This window comes from Phascolarctos cinereus, unplaced genomic scaffold, assembly GCF_003287225.1.
Source record: "Phascolarctos cinereus isolate Bilbo 61053 unplaced genomic scaffold, phaCin_HiC Scaffold_1;HRSCAF=81, whole genome shotgun sequence".
NCBI classification, from domain to species: domain Eukaryota; kingdom Metazoa; phylum Chordata; class Mammalia; order Diprotodontia; family Phascolarctidae; genus Phascolarctos; species Phascolarctos cinereus.
Genome location: NW_027555514.1, coordinates 277,774,557 through 277,801,390, shown reverse-complemented (window position 1 = coordinate 277,801,390; position 26,834 = coordinate 277,774,557). Strand labels below are relative to the sequence as shown.

Sequence of the window (26,834 nt, the reverse complement as noted above, 5' to 3'; positions counted from 1 at the left end):
AAAAAACCTGGAGGGTTGGATCAGGAGTGTCAGCCTTTTCCTCCCCTTCCCAACTCGGAGCTGTCCCCCTAGCTTCTCTATTGCTCTTCCTGACCCTCCCAGGTTTCCCTAGGGGCCTCCTCCTTTCATCTTCAGCTCCCCAGACACCACCCTCTCTCCCTGTCCTCGGCTTTCTCCCTTCTAATTACACTCTTGCCCTGTTTCCGCCCACCCCCACCCCTGAGATGAGATCAATTTCTGTCGCCTAACCCCTTTCACCGGACACAGAGTTAGCTCTCAATGGATGCAAGCTGAGCCCGGGTGGAGGTGTAAAAGGAAAGGGGGATATGGGATGCTTCTGAAGGGGACGGGTAGAGCAGAAAAAAAAAAAGCTGGAGGAGGAGGCTATGAGGGACACAGGGTGTGGCGAGGGATGCGTGGGAATTGTTCCACTGAGGAGTGAACTAGAGAAATTCTAGCCCTCCTCCCCCCACATTGTCCCTCTTCGGAAGTAGCCCTCCTAAGGGTGCTGTCCAGAGCCCACTCTGGGTCTTCCTACTGCTGTTTTTAGCTTGTGAATATATACGAGAGAAGCTGTGATCCTAGGAGGAGGAGGAAGAGGAGGAGGGGGAAAGAGGTGAAAAAACTTCCTTGCCTCCTCCTCTCTCGCTCCGAGCGCCTCAGCCCTTTGGCCGAGATCTAGTGCGTGCACAACGGGGGCTGTTTTTAGAAGCAGCAAAGGGAGCTCTCTCGGGGAGCCAGCAAAGGCAGCCAGCCGCCGTGGGCTGGCCCGCTGGGTGGGTGGGCTTCCCCTCCACCGGCTTTCACGAGGTAGGCTTGTAGAGCTTGAGCCACAGCAGCTGCCGCCAGGGAGCTCGGGGGGCCCACAGCTCCCCAGCTTGCACCCGTCAGTCCGGATCCTGCCCACGGGCTCCCCATTCCGGGTGTTGCGGCCGCTAGCTCGGGAGGGAGGTCGGAGAAGTTGGGGGCGGAGCCGGGGGGAGGGCGCCGAGGAGGGGGCCGGTCTCGCGGCCGCCCGGCTACAACCTCTTCCATTGGCCGGCCGGCCCTCTCCACGGGGTCACGGGGAACTGGGGGGGGCGGGTGTTCCAGGCCCCGCCCCTTGGGGCCCCTCCCCACTCCTTCTCTGGAGCCGGCCCCGGCTTGCTGGTCCCCCCAGCTGTAGAGACACGACACAGACACACAGTCACTGCAGCTGCTGAGCCCGAGCCCGGGGCACGCGGCGGCGGCGGCGGCGGCGGCGGCGGGGCCAGGCTGCTCCGGGGACTCTCGGCGCGCACAGTCCGGGCACTGAGCCCCGCGGGGAGCAGCGGCCAGGCCAGGCCAGCCCAGCCCAGCCCAGTCCGGCGCAGCCAGCCCAGAAGAGGCTCCCGGCCCGGGCAGCTCCAGCCGGCGGCGGCTGTGCACGGACAGTTCCCGGGAAGCCAACCCAGGCCGGGGAAGCTCGGGCGGCCGCGGCCGAGAAGGAGGAGCTAGCGTTCGAGCGGGGGGCGGGCGGGGACGCCTCCTCTGCCTTTCTCAGGGCCCCCCTCCCCACTGTCCCCCCCCCCGCCCCGCTCCCGGCGCCTCCGCTTCGGTGACCTTCTCGGGGTTTCACCCCCGCCCCCTGCCTCCTCTTCCCAGGCCGGGAGAGGCCCTCTCCTCCTCCTCCTCCTCCTCCTCCTCCTTCTTCTCCATCTCCAGCTCCGGATCGCCCTCCTTCCCGCGGAGCAGCGAGAGGCGTCAGGCCCTGGGGGAGGGGGCGAAGAGGCCGCCCGGAGCCCGCCCGCTCCCCCTGCCTGCCTGCCAGCCGTCCGGCCCGGGCCTGGGCTTCCCTCCCCTCCTCTCCACCCCTTCTCCGGCCGGGGCCAGCGGGGCCCGGGCGGGCGCGGCCAGCCTCCCCACCCCCGGCGGCGGCGGCGGCGTGGCCAGGAGCAGCGGGCAGGCCCTAAAGGGCACCAGTCCTCCCGGCCCGGGGCTGGGGGGGACCGCGGCCCCCGGCCCTGGTCCATGAGGAGCGTGCCCGGTGTGCCCAGGAGGAGTCCCACGGGCAGCAGCCGGCCGCGGCGGCGGCGGCGGCGGGAGCCTCTGGAGCCGGAGCCGGAGCCGGGGCTGGGACAGCAGCCCCGCCGGCGGCAGCAGAAGCAGCGGGGAGCAGCAGGACCCCGAGCGGCGGCAGTCGCCGCTTCCTGGCCGCCTCGGCTGGCACCGCCTGGCACAGCTGCTCCGCGCATCCCCGGAGCCGGACCGACACCTAGCTAAGCAGAGCCCGCCGCCGATCCCAACCGCCTTCTCCGCCTTCTCCCGGGCGGTTCCAGCGGTCAAGGTAAGAACCCGGGCACTACAGCGACCCGGCTGAAAAGCATTCCTTTAACCTTATCGGGACAAGTTAGCCAGACCTGTGGCTGTCACTCCAGAGCGTGGGTCTGGAGGTGCTGGAGGGGCTTAATCACCGCCCCCTCCTCAGCTGTGAGATCCAGAGGGAAGTAGTTGCAAAGAAAATCCTCTCCTCTTCTTTCCTCCCCCCCTTTCTCCTCCTCTCCTCTTCCTCCTTCCCCTCCTACTCCCTCTTTTATCCTCCTCTCAGAGCCCCAGATTGTTTTACAGCTCGGTGCACTGCTCCCCCCCCCCACCCCCACACATGCAGTCCTCTGGCACTCAGCGGGAAGTGCCCCCTGGCATGCTGGTGGGCATTTATGCCTTTGGAAAGACTGGTTTACAATAGTCCCCTCCTCCGACCGTGCAGGGCACACATCTGCCTGTCCTGGCATGATCCCGGGAAGGGTTGGGGGTGGGGGGGAAGAGAACTTTTCTGTTCTCTATGTTGCATAGACCACACTCAAATTGGATAGGGGTGGGTGGGTTAGTAAGCAAGGTCTTCCGCGGGAACAGTTAGTCTGCGGGTAGCATAGATACCATTTAGACAAGACGTCTCATTACTATTAGACAAAGCTGCTGCTGATGAGTTGGTCGATAAATAAAAGGCTCAGGCATTTGCCGTGTAAATGTCAGTGCTTCCGAAGGGTTCAGGTGCTCCAAAGTTTGCATATACCATCTATTTTGTCCATTGTGTGATTACCTGGCTCCAGCTTTTATTTCCCTCTGAATCTATCAGCATAACCTATTCTATTTGGAATTGATTAAAACTGTGGGTTCTGCCCCAAACCATTTGATCTTAAATGGGTCTCTTAGAGGGAACAGATTTTAGCCAGGTACATGGAATCCATTCCCTGTGTGGCCCTCTTAAATGGGGATGGATTTTATTTTTCCCATCCTCTCTGCCCACGTTGTATCTCGGCTGAGCAGGTTTCCGCTGAATTCGGAACCCGGGAATTTTGTCACTCAGTCCATTAAAAGGATCTCCTCTGGGAGCAGCTTACATTTTCGGTGAATGTCACACAAAGTTTTACAGTGGCTTATATAAGGGGCCCAAGAGATTGTCTCTCTAATGCTGGCTTTTAGGACAGATGAATGGAGGCGTTCACCTTTCCCTAGCAAAGAATGAAGTTCTATAGGGAAATAGGCTAGAAGTGCCCCCCCCATTACTTTTTTAGACATTTTCCCCCTCTGGCTTAGTTTTCCCTCCCTTTTTTCCCCTCCTGCCCACCATCAGAAGGGAGCTGGGGGATCATTCAAGAGACTAGGACAAGAATAAGGTCCCACCTTTTGGAAATGTGTGTGTTTATATACATACATCAACAAATAGACACTATAAAGAAGCTGGCTCCTAAATTACATCCCAATTTATACTGTTAGGAGGCTCTGCCTTGAGATTTCTCATTTGTCCTAATGTACTTTTTTTTTCTTTTTTGAAACTATGATTGGCAGAACCAGAGTTACTAACCAAAAATTATGGAATCCAGTCCCATCACTACTATACCATCAAAGAAATGGGCAGCAGAGGAGGAGACAGTGTCTCTCTGATCAGAGTATGCCCTAAAGGAGGACAGAGAAACAGGTTTCAAGGGCCCTAGGGTCAGAGCTGGAAGAGATCTTGGAGAATTTATAACGTTATTCCAACCTTCTCATTTTGACAATGAGGCCTAGAGAGACCTAGCGACCTCAGACCTAGCTCTGAGGTCATTCAAGCCCTAAATGGCATAGTAGGGATTTGAACACAGATCCTTTTGATGATGTGAAGTCTGAATGGGTGGAGTAATTAAGTGTTCTCTTTAGAGATAAACTTCTTATGTGTAACATTAGTTTCTTCTGCTTGGATATAGGGCTGGAGCCTCCAGAAATGAGATGGATAGTATTCTAGTCTCACCGATATTCTGAAAGTGCTTAAGCAGCAGTTGCTAAGAGGCTTTGCTTGGTCCTCTATATCTTAAAAATTCTTACAGAATAGGGGAGAATGCATCCATGTAATCAGTGCATGCTGCAGTCACCTGGACCAGCAGTATACTAAGGGGGCTAATTGTCTGTTTCCTCACTGATGGAGACACTTGGCCCAGAGCAGTAAAAGCTTATGGTCCTTCTTGGTTTTCTTGGAGGTTCCGTGGGTGTTTGGGCTCAAAAGGAGGCTTGGTAGTGATGGTCTTGAAGCCCAGGAAATAACAGCACAACTCAGCCTTGGTCTGGGAGACCTGCAATGGGCATGTGGTGCAAAGAGGCCACGAGAGGCTGGGTGGTTGTTTAAAAAAATGTGTGTTAGATAGATAGTGCTATCCTTATGTAGTAATGGTAATAGTTCACTTTTATGAAGCATGTTTAGCCTTCTAAAGCACTTTCCTCAAGGCCAGTCTTTGAACAAGGTAGTGTCAGTATTCATCTTCCTCATTTAAAGGCTAATTGACTGACTGGTGGATTCATTTTATAGATGAGATGACTGAGCCTCAGAGAAGTTGCTTTAGGATGCCTGGATCCCATATGTAGAGCTAAATAGGACTTCACAGACCTCTCAGTTCCAAGCTCTCCCATTTTACAGATTACGAACTGAAGCTCCAGGAGAAACTTTAAGTGACTTGCAGGAGATGGCACAGCTAGGGACAGAGATAGAAATCATGACTGTGATAGATCTTCTAAGGAATTCAGTCTTTTGGATTGTGGAGCAATTACCCGGCAAGTCCAACCTTGAAATTCTCACAGATTTTATTTTTATGATTGACAGTTAGGTCGAGTAATAGATAGAATGCTGGTGCTGGGGTCAAGAAGATCTGAGTTCAAATTCTGCATCAGATACTCATAAGCTTCATGAGCCTACACAAGGCACTTAACTTCTGTCTGCCTCAGTTCCTTATCTGTAAAATAGAGATAATGATAGCATATACCTCCTAGGGCTGTGTGAGGATAAAATGGGGTAATTTTATAAAGCCCTTTGCAAACATAAAGCATTATAAAATATCATATCATCCTCACTTGGCCAGCACCACAACTAGCATTTTTAGTTCCTGGGACAAGCTTTACACAATATGCAGTTCTTTAGGACAAACTCGGTTGTAGGGGGCACTCTGAGGTACCAGCCTCTGGAACACAGTGAGGTTGAGGGTGGACATATAGATCTTTAATCATGCTTGCTAACTAGGTGCTAAATTAAGTTGTTCCTAGTGTTGTTAATGGAATTTATGGATTGTTTTTGCTCTCTAAATTTTGATACCCTGGGCCAGTGCCCCAATTGTCCTGTCCTAGTTACATGGCTCTGCCCATGGGAACAGTTGTCCAGAGCACAAATTGAGCCAGTCCTATTTCTGAGCTCTAATTCTTACTCCACTATTGTGGGGACAATTTGTTCTCTTAGCAAAATGAAGATTTATCTGTCTGATCTCTTAGAGGTGCTAGAGATGCTAATGAGTTAGTGTCCTAAAAGTGCTATTCTTTCCTCAGATAACAGAGCTACTGGAATAGCAAATGTTATTATTATAATGGCTGATGACAAGATATGTGTTCTTTATGGGATACTTTCCTGTAGGATTCCAAAGGTTGGTGGGGTAAAGCACAGATAGTTTTGTTCACCCATGAATATAGTCCTTTTAAGAACTCTACTGTAAGCCAGCCTGACTGTCCTTGATTAATTTGGACTTGGAGTTTGGAAGACCTGAGTTCAAATCTTGTTCCAGATTTATTAGTTGTGTTAACCTAGGGAATCCACTTAACCTCCTTCAGCCTCAGTTTATTCGTCGGCAAAATGAGGGGAGTGAACTTGGTGGAGTCTTAAGATTTCATCTAATGCTAAATTTGTGATCCATTGATTGACTTATATTGTTGTAGTTATAATAGTGTTAGTAGTAGTAGTAGTAGTGGTGGTAGTGGTAATAGTAATAATGGTGGTGGTGGCAATGGTAATGGTGGTGGTAATAGTAGTGGTAATGGTGATGGTGGTAGTAGTAGTAATAATGGTGATGGTGGTAGTAGTAGTGGTGATAGTGGTAATAGTAATAATGGTGGTGGTGGCAGTGGTAATGGTGGTGGTAATAGTAGTAGTAATGGTGATGGTGGTAGTAGTAGTAATAATGGTGATGGTGGTAGTAGTAGTAATGGTAGTGGTAATCGTAGTAATGGTGATGGTGGTAGTAATTGTAATAATGGTGATTGTAGTGATGGTCTTAGTAGTAAATAATGGGTTGAATTTCCACATGCAGAGGTGGAAGAGAGGCATTCCTTAAGTAGAGAAGAGAGGATAGGTAGGATGTGATTGATATCATAACATCATAGATTGAATAATAATAGATAATAACTAAAATTTATATAAAGCACTTTACAGACATCATCTCATTTGTTCCTCACAACAACCCTGGGAAGTAGGTACTATTATTATCTCTATTTTACAGATGAGTAAAATGAAGTAGGCAGAAATTAATTGACTTGCCCAGAGTCACAGAGCTGGGAAATATCTGAGGCAGGATTTGAATTGAGGTCATCCTGACTCCAGGTCCAACACCCCATCCATTGTGCCATCTAGTTGCCTTTGTTGTAAAAAACCTTCCAAGGTCATTTAATCCAACTCTCTCATTTACTAGACGAGAGACCCCACATCTCGTGATGTTGAAGCAACTTTTTGAAGGTTTCACTGGAATGAGAGCCAGGTTTTGAACCCGTGTCCTTCCCATCCCCCTACCTCCTGCAAGGGATTCCTTGGACTCGGGATCAGCAGATTCTTGTTCTGGCCACTTACTCAAATGGGCAGATTCGTGTTTGGGGAATTAGTAGAGTGGACAACATGGCCAGCATCGATGATAAATGAGCATCAACTTTAATTCCTACCTAGGTCGTATTCTGGCTCAGTAGATTCTTGGTGCCGAAAATGTCAGTGAAATAATATATAGAAAGAGAAATTTCAAGAGTCATTTCTCAACAAGACTGGTATAAATAAATCGTTGCACTTGGGTAATAAGGTACTTTCTCATGGTCTGCTCATATTTCCTTCTAGATAATGGGACTATTGAAATGCATGTAACAAGTGTGGCTGAGAGGAAGGAGTGCATCAGAAACACCCAGACTGGAGTTTGTTCTGCTGTGTGACCTTGAGCAAGTAGCTTTACCTTTCTGAGCCTCAGTTTCCCCATTAACCAAGGGGTTCATGATACGTTAGTTACCTCACCCCCAGGCCTGTGCTGGGCAAAGTGCTTCATTAAACTTTAAAGTGCTAAATTATTACCTACAAAATGGGACTAATAAATACTCGTACTGTCTATGTTTAAGAGGACAGTGGTGTGAATTAAAGAAGATATGTCTGTAAGGTACTTCGTAAGTGTAGAGAGGTCTTACTTGAGTTAAGCCTTGAGGCACAAGGATGTCAGCATGCAAAAACAGAGAGGCATTCGTAGGATCGTCTGGAAGAAAACATCAAGCTCAACTTCCTTTGTTCAAAGATGAGGAAACTGAGGCCCATGGAGATGAAATAAGGGGAATAAGCATTTTTATGGCACCTGTTATGTGCCAGGCACTGTGCTACACACTTTGCAAATATCTCATTTGAGCCTCACAACAACCCTACAAGGTAGCCGAGGCAGGCAGTAGTTCAACGACTTGCCCAAGGTCCCACGTAGTAAGTGTCTGAGGCTGAATTTGAACTCAAGTCTTACTGGTTCTAGGGCCAGCACTCTCCACTGTGCTGCCTAGCTGGAGACTTGTCCAAGGTCACACAGATACTACGTGTCAGACCTATGATTTGAACCCAGGATCTTTCATTCTAAATCTATTGTTCTTTCCAGTGTATCTCCTGAGCGAGTTTTTATGGCTTGTTTTATAATTATGAGCATATACTCTATCTTTGTGTGTGTGTGCATGTGTGTGTGTGTGTGTGTGTAGACACACACACACACACACACATATATATGCATGTCATTGGTCCTCTTAGGAAATGAAGGATGAACAATGTGTATATTTATGTGTGTATGTATATATACACATAAGCATATAAATACACGTGGATATATGTTTTCATGCATACGTGGTGCACACACACACACATATATATATACATATACTGTATAGAGCTAGTATATGCTCTATACACACACACCTATATATGTATATATGTATGTGTGTGCATATATGTATGTATGTATATAGGCATATATATACAGAAAGAGAGAGAGAGAGAGAATGAAAACGCTCTTTAACTCAACCCTATCCTTCAGTCTATCCTCCACGTAACTTCCAAAGTTATTTCTCCAAAATTGTAGGTGCAACCATATCATACGCATCCTCCTCCCCTCCCAGTAAACTCTGGTTTTTCCCTATTGACTTTTTGCTAAATATAGCATAAGGCAAGAGTTGAACCCATGTCTTCTTGGCTAAAACTGAAACTCTATAAATTATGCCAGTCTGCTTCTATTATTATTTTATGTCTGAAGTTTGGGAAACCTAATGCTCTGGGTCCCTTAGCTAATAGGTGTCTTGAGTTGGGATTTTGAGCCACAGTCTTCCTAATGCCACCAACTCCTGGGAGGTGGATGTGGGACGTGTTGGTAAGATCCAGGATAGTCCAGTGCTGCCCAGAACCTATAACAGTGCTTCATGCCTGTACAAATTCTTTCCCCCTGCTTCTGTGCTTTAAAGGAAAAAAAAATTATTAGCAATGCAAATAGAGAAAAGGTCCCTTATCAGCCATAACTCTGCCCTCTCGTGTACATGAATTACCTCTGGGTCTTTCATTATATGATTATGCAACAGTGGGGGAACTGACGATGCTGTTTGAGAAATGATACAGTGGAAAGACTTCCAGACAGCTCTCTACAGAACAAATTCCATTCTGTACCATTTGCCTCTCTGTGGAGTTATAGATGTTTCCAGCACAGCCGTGAGTCCTTTTGGTTCAGTTGATTGGCTTTTGGCTTGAACTTTCTGTAGGTGGTTGTTTTCAGGGTGAAAGGGAACAGTTTAAGAAGAGGGCCGTGGGAAGAGGAAGCACAGACAGATTTAGTAAGGGGTGGGGGGGTGAAGCACTTGGATTTGGGCTCGATAAGAATAGTCATTACAGCTCATAATCTTCCTGGCCTTGGAGAAGAGAATGGGGGCAGAATCTGACTTGTCTAAGGAATAACTTCCTAGCTAAAATTGGGATGGGTCATCACTGAGGGATCATAGGATCCTTATCACTGGATAGATGCTGCATGTACATTTGTGTGGGCTATGGTGGTGCCTATTTCTATGCAGGTACAGGCTGTGCTAGATGGCCCCTGAGACCCCTCGGGGCTCTGGGCTTCTGATTTATAAAGTAATTCTTCAAAGTCACAAAATGCATTATTCCCAACAAGCAAGTAAAGTATATGGGGAGTGAAAGGGGGAAGGCCATGTTAAGTTAGTTTAATTGAAGTCAATGATTCAACAGCTAGTTATTAAGCACCTATTAATTGCAAGGCTTCCCCCCCTCCTCTCTTTTACTCATGAGCTGGTGGAGGCTGGTAATAGAGGTGAGCCTCAGCACGGAACTGAGGAGCCTGTGAATTTTAACCTTTCTTTATTACTGAACTTCGGGAGATGCTCGTAGGCACAAAGATTCAGAGCTAGAAGAGATCTTAAAAGTCACTTAGTGTGATCTCTGCATTGTGTAGAGATTAAAACTGAGGCCCAGTGAGGTAAAAGGACTTGCCCAAGGTTACGTCACTTTCACACTCAGGATTTCAAAACAGATATTCTGATTTCAAATCCAATGCTCATTCCATTATACCAAGTGCCTTCTATGCCACTCTGTCCTCAGTGTCTTAGGATGTTGGAAGAAAGGAAGGAAGGGAGAGAAGGAGAAAGGAAGCAAGCATTTATTAAGCACCTAATATGTGCCATGTATTGTATTAAACATATTAAAAATATTTTAAAAAATTTCATTTGATCTTCCCAACAACCCTGGGAGGTAAGTGCTATTATCCTCATTTTATACTTGAGGAAACTGAGTTAGGCTCAGGCTAAGTGACTTGCTCTGGGTCATATAGCTAGTAAGTGTCTGAGGCTGGATTTTTGACTCAGATCTCCCTGACTCCAGACCCAGTGCTCTATCCAAAGTGCCACCTAGTTGTCTAGGAACTGGAAAGGACTTTTTAGAAAAGCAGGGCTTGAGTTTCACCTTTTGAGTGTGTGTCATGAACCCTTTTTGCAGTCTTGTAAAGTCCATGGGTCCCTTCTTCAAATGTTTTTAAATGCAGAAATAAAATACATAGGATAACAAAGGACACCAATTCTATTGAGTACATTTATCAAATTAGCTATGGAAAAAAAGAGTCCATAGATCCCAGACTGAGAACCCCTGAGAAGACTCAGTGAAAGCATCTTTGAGACAATTCTGGTACATCAGGGATGATTTCAATTTCATCCTATTTGCTCATGGTTTTGATTTCTCCCCTGAGGACTTTACATTTTCAGGAATTTTCATTCTACATAGATTGGGGTGTTACAAGCATTAGTTCTGGTAACATCTATTTAAAATATTCTTAAATATTTATGGCTATAAATGGGTATTTATGAAATCTCCATGTTGTGTCTATCAATTCATTGCCAGAATTTTTGTCCCTGATGATTCTCTGATTCGAGTACAGTGGTATTATTTTATTAACCCATACTTTCCCTGCAACTGAGTGGAAGGAGGTCTGACCTAGTTCATTGATAGATGTATGCTATTGTTCAGGAGAATATACTTTGAAAGGATAGCAGGATGAAACAGAAAAAAAAAAGTGAAATCTTTGGTGTGGCGGTGATAAGTTCTGTGGAAATGTGGAATCCATTAGGACTATTCAGATTTATAAGACCATCGACTTTCAAGCAGCTAGCAATTGCTTGTTAACTTGGAATTTATTGGGAATCCCTGTGGCCCTGTGTTGGTTGTGGGCAGCAGTAAGATCCCTTGCCTAGAGGACTCATCAGCCCCTGATACTGAGTGGTTTCCCTTTAATACTGTGATAAAGCTGCTAATTGTTTGAGGATCAAACCGTTGGCTATCGCTCTTGTCAGCCTCCCAAACTCAAGATGGAAATTGGAGCAAGTTTATATTTGTGTCTGGAATCATTGTATATACAACTCAATCTCAGAGCTGGAAGGCATACCAGAGAGCATCAGGCTTTGTGAAGGAGTCACCTCTACAGGGTGGTACAGGGGAAAGGATGTTGACTTTGGTGTCAGAAGACCTGAGTTCAAATCCTAGTGCAACCACTTGTTTCCTGTGTGACTTCAGTAAAATTACTTGACCTTTCTGGGCCTGGGTTTTCTTACCTGCAAAATGAGGGGCCAGGTGAAATGATAATGATGACGTTGATGATGATGACAGTGATGATGCATATGACTTATAGCTTACCTATGGTAGTGTTTGCAAAGTTTTGATATACATTATCTCATTTGAACCTGACAGTAACCCTGCAAATTATTTACCATTATAGAGGTGCATATATGTCTACATACATACATATACATATACATATATACATATACATGTGCGCGTGTGTGTATGTGTGTGTGTGTGTGTGTGTGTGTGTGTGTGTGTGTGTGTGTGTGTGTGTGTGTGTGTTTTGCAGTGGATAGAGCACTGAGCCTAGAGTCAGGAAGACTTGAGTTCAAATATGGCCTCAGACATTAACCAGCTACGTGACCCTAGGCAAGTCACTTAACCCTGGTCTCCTTCAGTTTTCTCATTTGTAAAATGGAGGTAATAATAGCATTTACTTCCCTAGATTGTCATCAGGATAAAATTGATAATATTTGTAAAGCACATTGCCTGACACCATAGTAGGTGCAGAACAACTGAGGGTCAAAAATGTTAAGTGACTTGCTAAGGCCTATGTATTTGAGATAGGATTCAAATTCCAGGCTTCTGGACTTCCAAGTTAGGGACTGTATTTACTATGACACAGTTTTCTCTCCTTACCCCCCCCCCCACCAAGGATGCTGGGTTTATCATCCAATGTGGGTTCATATCATAACTTTGGACTGAGGTCTCACTTGTAGCTCTGAACCTATGATCTTCTGATAAGTGACTGTCTCTTTACTAGAAGAAATCCAATACTGAGGCCACTATGAAGGGTAGAACGTTTTGAAACCACCTCAAAGACTGACTACGTGAGAATCAGTAATATTAAGGCAGAGACAGGTATGGTGGGGAAAGAAGTTGATGCAGAGCCAGAGGACCTGAGTTCAAATACTAATTCTGCCATTAACTATTTGCGTGACCTTATTCAAAATATGCTTTCTGGGCCTTCATTTTCTCATCTGTAAAAAGTGAGGAAGTTGAATTAGATTAAGGTACCTTTTATTTTTGAATCTATGATGCTATTTACTGATAATCATAGGCCAGGGCTCTAATTATAAACCAGTTGGGTAGTCTAAAAAGATAATATCCTTTTAGCTTCCTTGTCACATTAGTATTTTTCTTCTAGGACCCAAAATAGCCAGAATATGGTTTACCAGGAATGGATTTTCTGTCTTTGAAGTACTGAGTTCATTGGTGATGAAAAATCTGCTAGTAGATAAATGCTTACATACTAGCAACATGGAGTTTTCAAAAGAAGAAATTCAAACAATCAACAACTATACGAAATTATGCTCTAGATAATTAACAATAAGAAAGATATGAGTTAAAACTAATTTCATCCTATATCTGGAAATAGTTTTGAAGTGGTAATGGAAGACACACCTGACATAGCAGTTTATTAATTGATTGGATATGACGGATATGATTGATTTTTTAAAAATAATTCTCCTAGAGTTGATTATGTGGCAACCACTACTTCATTATTTCAAACATTATACTTGCCCTCTTGGTTGACACAGTTCATTCTGTGCTGGTAGGATAGCCTGACTTAAAACAATGCTAGTTATTCAGTTGAGTGAATACCTTGAGGCAGGTCAATCAAAAGAGGGATGAAGAAGGCCCATGTTGGGGCTGGACTCTTCACTGCCCCAAATGAATATTTGAATGTTACATGAATGTTGCATACACAACTACGGAATGCATGTGATAAGCATTGAGTCTATGGCTAATCCAGTTACTTCTCTTACTGGTAAGCTATTTATGAAATACTAAAGTACTCAGGGTACTGACCCTAGCATAACGGGAAGATTCTCTGTGGAGAACAAGGGGAACAAGAATCTTTCAGAATGAGAAGGTACAGATGAGGTTGCAACCTCGGCTAGTTACTAATGCTGAGGACATTGCCGTCTACAATTGTTGCGGAGCAATAATGGATGTAGTTAAACTCTGAATAGGAGAGGTAGCGTGGGACCCTTCCCAATAAGTGGCCATCCATCCACCCTTTGGTGGAAGATCTCTATTAAAGGGGAGTCCATTCCTTTCTGAGGCAGCCTATCTTGCTTTGGGTTGCTCTCATTGATAGGCATTGCTTCCCTACAACCTTAAATCTTTATCTCTATAATTTCTACTCAGAAGACCTTAGAGGCTGTTCAATCAAAGAACCTCTCCATCACTCATACCTTCAACATGCTCTTGTGATGGATGAGGAGGAAATGAGACCCAGACAAGTGAAGTGACTTGGCCAAGGTCACACAGCTAGTTGGTGGAACTGCCAGGACTAGAACGTAGGTCTTTCGAATTTTATTTTCCTGGGAATTCATGGACTTTTTTTGAATTATGGAAGTGATCTTCTAGTCACAGTGGGTCTGATTTTGCTGTAAGTGAAACAACACTCTGGTTTATTTGCATTTATTTCGCATCAATAAGCTTTATTAAGGGATTGCCATGTTCCATGCACTTTGCAAAGCACTGGGGAAAAGTGAAGAAAAAGAGAAGAAAAAGAAAAGGAGAGATAGATAAATAATACAAATGATGAAAAAGGAAGAAAGAATGAAGGAAAGATAGAAAGTGAATAAAAGGAAGAAAGAGAAAGTGAGGTAAAGAAAGAGGAAGAGAGAAAGAGGAAGAGAGAGAATAGAAGCAAGCAAGGAAGGAAGAAATAGAGAGGAAGAAAGAAAAAGAGAATGAAAAAGAAAAAAATGTGGGAGAGATAGGAATGGAAGAAAGAAAGAAGGAAAGAAAGAAAAAAGGAAGGAAGGAAGGAAGGAAGGAAAGAAAGAAAGAAAAGAGAAAGTTTCTGTACTCAAGGAGCATGCATGCACACCCACACCCCCCTAGCATGGGGAAATAGCATTTCTGCTCTGTATGAGGTTTAATACATGTCTCCAACTAACTGGGAGTCATTACCTCCTTTCTGTCATTCCCTTTTAAATCCAGCTACCACAGCTTGCAGAGGCAAATTTTCCAGCTTTCCCCTAGGAGTCTGAGGCTCAGCAGCTGCTGCTGGGGGTGGGGCAGTGAAAGGGCATGACTGAGCCACACACGACTGACATGACTGAACAACAACGGCAGCCAATGTAGGGACTGTGCCTGTTAGTGTGCACCCCGTTGTACACTCATAGTCCTTCCCTGCCGCTTCTTTACCAAGAAGAGAAAGTGTGTTTCATTTTCTGACCTTCAGAACAGAGATTGATCATTGTATTTCATTGGTATTCAGCTGCTTTTCAGTGTTGCTTTTGTATACACTGTTGTCATTATTGTGCATGGTCTTCTGGTTCTGCTTCCCTCATTCTGCATCTGTTCGTATAAGTTTTCCTGTTTCTCTGAATTCTTCTATTAATCACGTTTTAGTGGTGCAGTAACCTTCCACTACATTCCCATTCTAGTGTTCAGCTTAGTTCCTGGCATATAGTAGCTACTTAATAAACCTTTGTCGACTGACTAGCTCTTCCCCAGTTGATGAGCAGAAACTTTGTTTCCAGTTTGCTCCTACATGATGTCATATGGACATCTTTTTAAAAAAGGGGCTCATAGTTATTTCATACTTTACGAGCATCGTGGCCAGCATGGTGTGAGAAAAAACTGTGTTGAGTTTGGAGTCAAAGGATATGAGTTTGAATCCTGCTATTACCAACTTTTCTTCATGTGTGACCTTGGGCAAGTCACTTGATATCTCTAACAGCCTCAGTTTCCTCATCTGTAAAGTGAGAGGTTTGGATTTGGCAGCCTCTGAGTTCCCTTCCATCTCTAACATAATAATTCTATGCACAAATTCATGCAGCCTCTACCTTGCATGAGTGAGAGCTCAATATATGTTTGAGTCTGATTTAACTCACCCTTGGCTACACAGCCAGGAATTGGCAAAGCTAGGTTTTTTTTTTAACTCCATGTGCAGCACTCTTCCCCCCATCCCATGCTCAAAAGATCAGCAGATCAACTTGGAAGGTAGGAACCTTTCATCCTGTTTTCCCTGCAAGGAAATCTCTTCTTCAAGATTAAGAAGTGCATGGGTACACACACACACGCAGGATTTAATTTTCATTTTAAACTGTCATAAGGGAATATGGAATACGAACAAACAGGAACAGATCTCCAGATTTTTTTCCCTTTAGCTTTAAACTTGTTTTTTCCAGTTTTTTTTTGACATGTGTAACTTTGGGTTACAAATTTTCTCCCTTCCTCTCTCCCCATCCACCCTCATTGATAAGGCAAGTATCTCGATACAGGTTATAGATGTCTAGTCATGCAAAACACTCCCATAGTAGTCATGTTGTGAAAAACCAAGTATATTTCCCTTCATCCTATCCTCCCCTCCATTTACTCTATTCTCTCTTTTGACCCTGTCCCTCCTCAGAAGTGTTTGCTTTTGATTATCCCCTCCCCCAATCTGCTTCCCCTCTATCAACCCCTTACTCTCTTGTCCCATTCCCCCCTTATTTTCCTGTAGGGTAAGATAGGTTTCCATATCCCATTTTGTATGTTATTACCTCCTTAAGCCAAATCCTATGAGAATAAGATTCACTCATTCCCTCTCACCTTTCCCCATTTCCCCTCCACTGTAAAAGCCTTTTCTTGTCTGTTTCATGTGAGATAATTTACTCCATTCTACTTTTTCCTTTCTCCTTCTCCCAGTATAATCCTCTCTCATCTCTTAATTTTATTTTCCAGATATCACCCCTTCATCTTCAATTCACCCTGTGCCCTCTATCTATCTATGCATACATATAATTTTTTTTTCCCTCCTGCTACCCTAATACTGACAAAGGACTCATGAGTTACAAATATCTTCTTTCCCTGCAGGAATGTAAACAGTTCAACCTTAATAAGTCTCTTATTTCTCTTTCCTGTTTACCTCTTCCATGTTTCACTTGAGTCTTGTATTTGAAAGTCAAATTTTATATTCAGCTCTGGCCTTTTCCTAAGGAATGCTTGAAAGTCCCTATTTCATGAATGACCATTTTTTCCCGAAGGATTATACTCAGTTTTGCTGGGTAGGTGATTCTTGGCTGTAGTTCTATTTCCTTTGCCCTCTGGAATATCATACTCCATGCCCTCCGGACCCTTAATGTAGAAGCTGCTAAATCCTGTGTTATCCTGATTGTGTTTCTACAATACTTGAATTATTTCTTTCTGGATACCTGCAATATTTTCTCTTTGACCTGGAATCTGGAATTTGGCTACAATATTCCTAGGAGTTTTCCTTTGGGGATCTCTTTCAGGAGGTGATCTGGATTCTTTCAATTTCTTTTTTGCCCTCTGGTTCTAAAATATCAGCAGTTTCCTTGATAATTTCTTGAAAGATGATGTCTAGGCTCTTTTTTTGATCATGGCTTTCAGATAGTCCAATAATTTTTAAATTCTCTCTGGATCTATTTTCCAGGTCAGTTGTTTTTCCAATGAGATATTTCACATTGTCTTCTATTTTTTCATTCTTTTGGATTTGTTTTACAGTGCTTGATTTCTCAAAAGTCACTAGCTTCCAATTGCTCCATTCTAATTTTTAAGGAAGTATTTTCTTCAGTAAGCTTTTGGACTTCCTTTCGCATTTGGCCAGTTTTGCTTTTTAGGGCATTCTTCTCCTCATTGGCTTTTTGGACCTCTTTTGCCATTTGGGTTAGGCTATTTTTTAAGGTATTATTTTCTTCAGTATTTTCTGGGGTCTCTTTTAGCAAGCTGTTGACTTTTTTTTTTTCATGATTTTCTTGCATTGCTCTCAGTTTTTCCTCTACTTCTCTTACTTGCTTCTCAAAATCCTTTTTAGGTTCTTCCATGGCCTGGGACCAATTCATATTTTTCTTGGAGGCTTTGGATGTAGGAGTTGTGGCTTCGTTGTCTTCTTCTGGTTGTGTGTTTTGATCCTCTTTGTCACCAAAGTAAGATAATGTAGTCTGACTCTTTTTGCGCTGCTTGCTCATGATCTTGGACAATTACTTGAGTTATAAACTCTTTTTTAAGGTAGGGGCCTGTTTCCATTGTGGAGAATGTACTATCCCAAGCTTCAGGGGTTTTGTGCAGCTGTTTTCAGAGATACTTCTAGGGACCTGTAAATTTTCAGTTCTTCCAAGGTGCTATGATCAAGGGCGAGGCGTTTACTCCTTTCCTGGCCTGTGCTCTGGTCTATGAGTGACCACAAACACTCTACTCCGTCTTGGAACTGTGAGGAGGATTTTCTCTTCACAGCCACTACAAGCTCCACCATACTAGCACTCTTCCTCACCCCAGGCCTGCCCCCCAGAACTATGACCTGGATCCAAGCATGGGCAAAGCAAGAGAATCCTGCACCAGCAAAGAGATCCCTGCAGTCCCCCTCTGATCAGCCACTCGATTCCCCCTCAGCCTGTGGGCCTGAAGCTCATGAGGCAGCCGCCACCTCAGGACCATGCTCAGGGACTGGGGCTAGAACCCCGCTGTGTTTCTGTCTCACCACCGCAGAAACAGACTTTTCCCACAGACCTTCTAAGTTGTCTTTGGCGTTTATGGGTTGAGAAGTCTGGAAACCACCACAGCCTGGCGCAATACCTTTCTGATCAACCATCCAGTTTGTCTTTGGCTGGAAATTTGTTTCACTTTGTCTTTTTGTGGGTCCTGCTAGTTTAGAATTTGTTTAGAGACATTTTTTATAAGTATTTGGAGGAGTTTGGGGGAGAGCTCAAGCAAGTCACTGCTTTTACTCTGCCATCTTGGCTTTGCCCCCTAGCTTTAAACTTTTGAAGATTGTCTTCTGCAGTATTCCAGATTTAAAGCAGCTTGAGGGAAAGCCACAGATGAGAATTCTGGCCTATCCAGTACGGCCTCTTCTCTGCCTGTGTAGCCTTTTCCTTCTGTAGAGCATTTGGGTGTATGTGGACATATGGCTCCCTCATCGTGGCAGTGTCTTCATGGATAATGACCAGAGGAGCCTGCTAGGTAACAAGAGACTGACCCTCCATCCCCCAGGGCTTTCTGCCCCTTTCTTTTGAATGTACAAAGAGGTAGCTAGATGGTACCCTTTGTAGAGTGCTGGATGACTTGAGTTTGAAGCTGGCTTCAGGCTCTTGCTTATCTTCAACCCTGGTCAAGTCATTTACCCTTTTTCAAATTCAGTTTCCTCATGTATAAAATAGGGATTATAATACAATAAAATTCTTAGGGTTCTTTAGGGATAAAATAACCTCTTTCCAGCTTCCTCATTTGTAAAATAGGGACAGCAGTGGAATCTATCTCACAGGATTATTTTGAGGTTCAAATCACCTTTTTCAGTCTCAGTTTTCTCATCTGTGAAATGGGAATAGTAATTGCACCTATCTCCCAGTGTTGTTGAAAGGAGCAAATGGGATAGCAAATGCTGATCACTCACAAATTTTTAAAAGCTGTGGAGATCTGGGCTGTAATTGTTATTGGTATTTTGTATCTTCTCAACACAATGGGATTTTGACAACTTAAATATCTATAGCAGATATTTATGGAGCACCAATTATGTCTGTGATCATGGGGGTTGATGGACTCTTCACTTCTGGTTGTTATGGGATGATGGCTAATGAAGCCCTGCTCTTATTCCTTGTTGCGGGCTCGAGGTTACTTTATTGTGGAAAACTGCCTCAGATCAACACAGCCTCTGGCACATCCTTTCCTGTCTAACTGGAAGGACTTGAAGTATTTGCCTAGCGGATTGTTTCTGTCCTCTGAGCACCTGCTGAAGGTCAGAAGGACTTCACACATCAACAATAGGTGTTGATTCTCCTTCCCTCCCTCCTCTCCTCCCTCCCTCCCTCTCTCTCCCTCTTTGCCATTGCAATCCATGGGGCTATCTACCAGGGCATGATCTTGAAAGAGGGAAGAGACAGTGTTTCAATCTATAGCAGTGGAGAGAAGACCCATATGAGGAAGTCACAGATGTTTTGAAATATTGAAGAACTTTCAAAGGCTAATTGCTCTGTTTCTCCTGCGATGTATTCAATATGTATTTGTTTGAGCTTACATCTTTGCATAATTTTCATTTGAAAACAAATACAATAAAACACAGTATTCTAGCATGTTAGTGAAAACTTAGACATGGAACATAGAATGTCAAAGGTGGGAAGGGCCTTAGAACAGGGAATGGCAGAACTGGGAGGAGGCTTAGAACAGGGGATGTCAGAGCTGGGAAGGCCCTTAGAGTATATCTAATCCAACATACCCATTTTACAGTGTAGGACATGGAGGTTTAGGGAAGATAGGTGATTTGCCAAGAACATATAGCTAGTCAGCAGGATAGTCCAGACTACATGTATGTGATAGTTATGCCAGGGAGTGCCATTGAAGACATGAACTGCTGTACGGTTTCAGAATGAAACAACCATCTCTAAGGGTCTGTATGGACTGGGTTGCTGTCCAAAGCCCATGAAATTTTCATATCATAGATCCAGAACTGGAAGGGACCTTAGGGGCCACCTAATCAAAGCCCTTTGTCTCCTAGGTATAGAGAAAAAGTCCAATAGGGGTTAAATGACTGGGTCAAAGGCTTGTGGGCAATAATAGCGACAGGATTCAAATTCAGATTCTCTGCTTCTCTGTTCTTTCCTACTACACAATGCTGTGTTCTCTCTTTCCCTACCCCTTCTCTCTTTAGATGCTTTTATTTGAACCAGCATTGCACTCAGAGATGTGTTATTATTTACAAGTCATCTCCTACTTTTTGATGTGCCAATCTCGGAAAGCTTGTAAATGTTCTCAGTGGGATGGTTTGTTATGAGAGTTTTCTTCTTCCCCTGCCCTTTTTTCTTTTGATGTCCCCTCCCCTCACATGTCTGCTCTGCCCACTCAAAACATGACAAATGGTCCCTTTGGGGATCAATGCACCACCGTGGTTGTCTCTTGATCTTTGCAGACAGGCCTCAGAAAATTTGGCAAGGCTCCTGAAGGTAAAGACCAAAGCTTGCCCACTGAGTCACCTGGGGTCAATCTTGGGAAGCAGTTTGATGTTGGGCCCATGCTTGCCTTCCTGGCATGGCCATCTCAGCTAAAGTTGGATAAGAAAGGCCCATTTTATGTTAGTCCATCTCTTACCCATCTCCATTTACAGCTTTTTGGTATTTGTACATTCAGAATTTAGGGAACATGTTGTATTTCAAAAAAATATCTCCTATTGATCCAGTTATAAAGCATCATTTCCTCCCAGTCTCATATGCACCAAACCGGAATGTTCTTAAGAAGAGGAAGAAAATGAAAGTGATGAAAGAAGAGAAGAGATGAGAAAAATTCAGTTCAGTGAGCATTGATCAAATGCCTATTGTGGGCAGAGCACTGTGCTAATGAGGGATGGGACAGGGACCTGGACTGTATTGGTACAAGAAAGTCCTGGGTGAGGAAATTCTGTCTACCTGCTCAGGGTAGCACTTCTTCTGAAACTTATTGTCTTAAAGAGTTGCTAGAAGGACAGAGAATTTAACTTCCCCAGGGTCACACAACCAGCGTGTGTCAGAAATGGGACTTGAATTCACTGTAGTGTAGGAGTGGGAGATTTTATGGCACATAAAGCTGTGAGAGAATGTTGGACCTGGAATCAAGAAGAGTTACTGGAGTTCAAGTTGAAAGACACACACACACACACACACACACACACAGATAGAAAAGGAGGGAGAGGGAGGAGAGAGAGAGAGAGAGAGAGAGAGAGAGAGAGAGAGAGAGAGAGAGAGAGAGAGAGAGAGAGAGAGAGAGAGAGAGATGGATGGGGTGGGAGGAAGAGAGCCAGAGCTAGACTGAGGAAGAAAGGGGGTGGGGGGAAAGCGGAAGCAACAACATAGTACATAGTTGATTAAAGTACTGGGTTTGAAGACACAAAGTTGTTGTTCAGTTATTTCAGATCTGTCTGACACTGTTGACCCCATTTGGAGTTTTCTTGGTAAAGATACTAGAGAGGTCTGCCATTTCCTTCTCCAGCTCATTTTACAGAGGAAGAAACTGAGGCAAACAAGGTTAAGTGACTTTTCCAAGGTCACACAGCTAGTAAGTATATGAGGCCAGATTTGAACATGAGAAGAAGATTCTTCCTTAGGCCTGGTGTTCTATCTGCTTGCCACCTATCTGTCCTCAGCTCTAATTCTATCTCTGACAATCACTAGCTTTGTGGCTTTTGTTCAGTCACTCTAACTTATATTTGGCCATGGTGTCTTCATTTGTAAAATGAAAGGGTTGCTGAGTCTAGATGACCTCTGAAATCCCTTCTAGGACTAAACCTATGAATTCAAAAAAAGTATGGTGACACTGGTTATGGAGGGCCTTGAATGCCAGAAAAAGGATTATACTTGCTCAACTTTTTTTTCTTTCTTAATGTAAAAGCTTTAATACTTCAAGGATCTGAGATTTCATTCCCAGGGGGTAACTTCCTCTGCTGATGCACATGGTGATTCCAACATGCCTTCCTGTATTGTTGTTATATATTTACATTTAAAACAAATAATCCTAGTTGGCCAACCAATGATGAGTCTGATTGTTGGATGGAGAGCTGTGCATCTTTGACTTGGTGGACCCATACTTGATTTTTTTTTTAATCTTGGTAGAAACTTCCAGAGACCTACTCTTCAAGAACTTTTATGCTATGAAGAAGCAATGAAATTTTAAAGAAAGTGTTAAAGCCCAACAAAAACCTTTCTCAAAAAATAGATTTTTATTCAATTTTGTGCATCATTTTTCATTTTAGTACAATAGGTCTGGGATCGCATCCCTCCACTGATGCAGATAGCCATACTATTCCATCCTCTGCCACTCTTGGCCCAAGACAAACATTGCTACTCAACATACTAGAGACCTTCCTCAGTTTCTCTAGACATTGACAAGTGCCAGTGATTCACACCAAATTCAGTGATGTCTCATTTTAGAGGATGCACACACACACACATACCTATGTATATTTGTATATATGTATCTCTCTCTCTCTCTATATATATATATATACACACACACACACACACACACACACACACACACACACACACATACACATACATACATGCATACATATATACATATGTGTGAGTATCATCTTTTTAGACCCATGGGGGCCTAGTTTGAATATTGACCAGTCAGGTTTTGACACTTTGAGTAGGTCACTTAAACTTAGTGCCTTAAGCAACTCTCTCAGGCTAGTAGGGGAAGAAAAGGCACAGATCTGAATTGGTAAAAGGGGGTTTCTTCATTGGAAGTTTCTTATATCAATGAAATGTCTGGTCCCACTCTAACCAAGTGAGCAAGCAGACAAATAATAGCAAACAAACACATTTACTTCCTGGCTGTGCAGCCTGAGTACTTAACTTAACCTCTCAGTGCCCTGGTTACCTTTGCTAAGATTATGTTTCTGAGCAGGTCCCCACTGCTATTTTAAGAGGGAGTTTCTTTACCAGTGAAACTTATAGTGTAGTTTAATAAACATTTACCAATGTCCAAAGCCTGTAGATAGAGGATGAATGAATGGTGATGGAGGGGAGAATGATTAAGGCTATAAGAGAAGAGCTGTCAGCCAAACCTTAGATATATGAAAGTACATTAAGAAGGGCATGAAGTGCTATGTTCAGAGAAATCAGTCATTCAACAACCATTTATTAAGCTCCTGCTGTGTGTCAGGCACTGTGCTATGAGCTGGAGATGCAAAGAAAGGCACAAGACAGTTCCTGCCCTCAAGGAGCTCACAATCTAATGGGGAGACCATATGCAAACAATATACACACACAAGATCTATAGGAGAGGATGGAAGGTAACCTCAGAGGAAAGGTGCCAGCAGTGATGGAAACTGGGAAGGCCTTCCTATGGAACATGGGTATGAGCTAAGTCTGAATGGAAGCCAGGAGGCAGCCAAAGTAGAGCATCCTTCTAGCTGAAGGATCAGGGAAGCCTTCCAGGAGGTGGTGTGATTTAGTAGGAAGAGCCCTGTACCTAGAATCAGGAGAAAACTGATTATAAATTCCACCTCTAGCCCTTACCATCTGTGACTGTGAATGAATCACTTACCTGGCTTGGTTGAATGTGGCAGGGGTGGGTGGTGCTACCCTCCAGTTATATATCTTGTCAGTCTCTTTCTCCTGAGTTAATCATCCTCTTCTGTTCATCAAACCATTGCTCACAGGACATGGTTTAAGATGCCTTCCTGTCCTGGTCACTCTCCTGACTAACTAATCATAAGCGTTCCAATGGGGCCTAACCAATATGGAACCCACAGGGTTTGTCATCTCTCTCATTTTGGTCTCTGTGCTTCTATTAATGCTTTCCCAGATGACATTCATATTTTTGATGGGCATATCATGCTGTTGACTCATATTAAGCTTCTCATCTTTTAAGGCTTCTAAATTTTATTTCCACATATATTGCTGCTATTAAGGCAAATCTTTCCCATCTCCTACCTGTGCAGCAAGCATATAATCTCTGATTAACTTCGTCTTTGCCAAGTAATTAGCCAGGGTTTGCATAGGCTTGGTTTCACACTGTTGGATTATTGTGTTTTGGGGACGATATCATCATCAGGTTGTCAATGCCCTCAGGTAGGACAATGCTGATAAATACAGGATATTACAAAAGTCTTAGTGTAGTTTTAAACTATTAAAACTTCCAACTGCTTTAGGACTTTTGGGGCATCCTGTATAGAAGGCTGCCTCTTCCTTCTCCTTCACCACTCCTATTCAATCAGTTCCAATCCAATACAGTAAACATTTATTAAGTGCCTAGGACATGCCAGACACTGTGTGCTAAGTGCTGGAGATACAATTCTTAAAAAGAAAGTCCTGCCCAAGAAGAGCTTAGAATTTAAAGGAGGAGGGAACACACAACAGGAGACAGGAAAGCAGAAGTGGGGCGGGAGGAAGGGACAGGACACCGAGGGATACCTGCCCATAGGAGCATCTTGTTCTGTGGAGTTAAAACCAGACAAGACAGCAGATGGAAAGTGAAGCAATCCGAGAATCCAGTTTCTGCCCTCTATAAAGGAAGGCATTGGGAGGAGTTTGGTACTCTGCCTTCCTCCAGCCCTCTAATCAGAAGGAAGAAGAGGCAGAGGCAGTCAGTTGTCACATAGTATTAATACTCCCCACACATCCATTCCCTTTCCTCCACTGTCATGTCTACAGCACGATTTCAGGCCCTCATCGCCTCTTACCTGGTCAATGGCCATAGTCTCCTAATTGATATCCCTATATCTCCCTCCCCCATCCTTTTCATCCTCCATGGACATTCCAAATTAATGTTTCCAAAGAACATAACTCCCTTGCCCATGAACCTCCAGTGTCTTCACAGGGCTTCCAGGATAGAACATTAACTCCCCTGTTGGGCATTTCAAGGCCATCATCATCTGCCTCCATGCTCTCTTTCCAAGATGATCCCATATTATTCCCCCAACATAGTCTACCTTGCAGCCAGACTGGTCTCCTTGCTCTTCTGCATCTCAATATTTCATCTCTTGCCTCCCTCTCTTTACACAGCCTCCTCCCCTCCCTCTTCACTTCTGCCTTTTTGAGTTCCTAGCACCCTTTGGGCCACCTTCTACAACAGCCCTTTCCCAGTCCCCCAAGCATCACTACTTTCCCCTCAAATGACTTTGGATTTATTTTTTATTTATTTTGAATGGACTTCTCAGCGAATATGTTTTCTCCACTATCGCCATCATAGTTCATGTTTAGCCCTTTAAACACTTTATGTTACACTCTCATTTGATTCTCACAACAAGCTTGTGAGGGCATTGCTCTTATAATGGCCATTCTACTGATAAAGAAACTTACTCTTTGGGGTGGGTAACATAACCCAGGCTCACACAGCTGGGAAGTGTTAGAGGTACAATTTCAACCTAGGTTCTTCTTGATTCAAAATCCTATCCTACTCATTCTTAGAAGGGGTCTCTTTGTGTCCCTGTGATTTGTTTCATTTTTGCATCCTCAATACCTGGCAAATAGAGGGCCCCTAATACTCACTGATCAGATTGTGAATAAAACTGACTTTTAGTCTCTATTAACTTTTGTTGTATTATAATCAGCCTCTCAAGAACGTTTTGTAACTTGATTCTGCCATCCAGTTTATGTTTCTCAGTTTGACATCATCTACAGATTTGAAAATCATGCTCTTTATGCCTTCATCCAAATCTTGATAAAGATTCCACAGAGTAAGCTCTAGGACAGAGCCCTGTAGCACCCCACTAGAGACTTCTCAGTTGCTGTTCTTGAGATTTTTGGAGTCAGAACATGACAAATTAATCTGTCATAAATGAGGCAAGGAGGAGATTAAGAATGTGTATTTTTTCCTTTTTCTTTTTCTGTCTCTTGTCAATATGTTTTTTCTTCTTCTTCTAAGTATAAATATTCATTGGTTTGATTCTAGGTTTAGGCCAAAGGGCTTTCTTGACTTTGACTCTTGGTCTGGAGTGAGTAGGCTTGTAATATCATTAGACCTTGGAAATCTACAAGAATGGAGTCCAGATATTCACTTGGCAGGGTTATATTAAAGGGGATTCAACAGGTGTGGGTTGGACTAGATTATAGGATTTCAAGATGGAAACTTTGGCCTCATCTAGTCCAACTGTCTCATTTTACCAAGATTGGAACTAAGGCCCTAAGGAGGAAGGTCCCATGTGGAACAAATAGTAGAGCCCAGATTCTAATACAAGTCCTTTGATCCCAGGTCATATGAACTCTGAAAGTTTTTGATTTTGTCCTATTGTTGCAAATTTTATTTTGTAAAGGAGAAAAAAAAAGGATGAGAAAGAGAAAGACATAGGTGGAGAAAGAAGAAGAGGAGAAGAGAGAGGGCAAGGGAGAGAGTGTGGGAGAGGGAGAAGGGGAAAGAGGAAGAGAGGGAGACAGAGTATCCCATAGGAAGAATAGTAGAATAATAAGACCAAATATTTTATGGGGATACCCATTGCCTAAAGCTAGATTGCCAGTGACCTCTTTCTGTATATAACGAGAGTTTTGGCACAATAGACAAATTGGTCATTGTGATTTTCAATTGGAAACACATTTTCAAAGTGTAGGAAATGACAGCATAGTGCAGAGGGCTAGCCTTGAAGTCAGGAAGTCCTGGATCCTCTGACCATGTATTTGTTATTTCACCCTGGGCAAATCACTCAGCCTTTCAGTACCCTAGACAGCTCTCTAAGAACATGACCTATAGGGGAATTGCCCATTGGCTTCGGTGGAGGGAGCTTCTATGCTTGAAGTTCCCCATACTGCTAAAATCACAGATTCGTAAGTAG

The 26,834-nt window shown here is 43.9% G+C and overlaps 1 protein-coding gene across 4 annotated transcripts in view; it reads left to right on the top strand.

Annotated features, from left to right (window-relative positions):
* The first annotated feature begins 1,549 nt into the window (after positions 1–1,549).
* Positions 1,550–26,834, top strand: part of LARGE1 (LARGE xylosyl- and glucuronyltransferase 1) — a 602,000-nt gene continuing 576,715 nt past the window's right edge. For all 4 annotated transcript variants that reach the window (XM_078147082.1, XM_078147080.1, XM_020982455.2 and 1 more), the window contains exon 1: positions 1,550–2,305. The gene's annotated coding sequence lies outside the window, so the exon portion shown is untranslated. The remainder of the gene's footprint in view (positions 2,306–26,834) is intronic.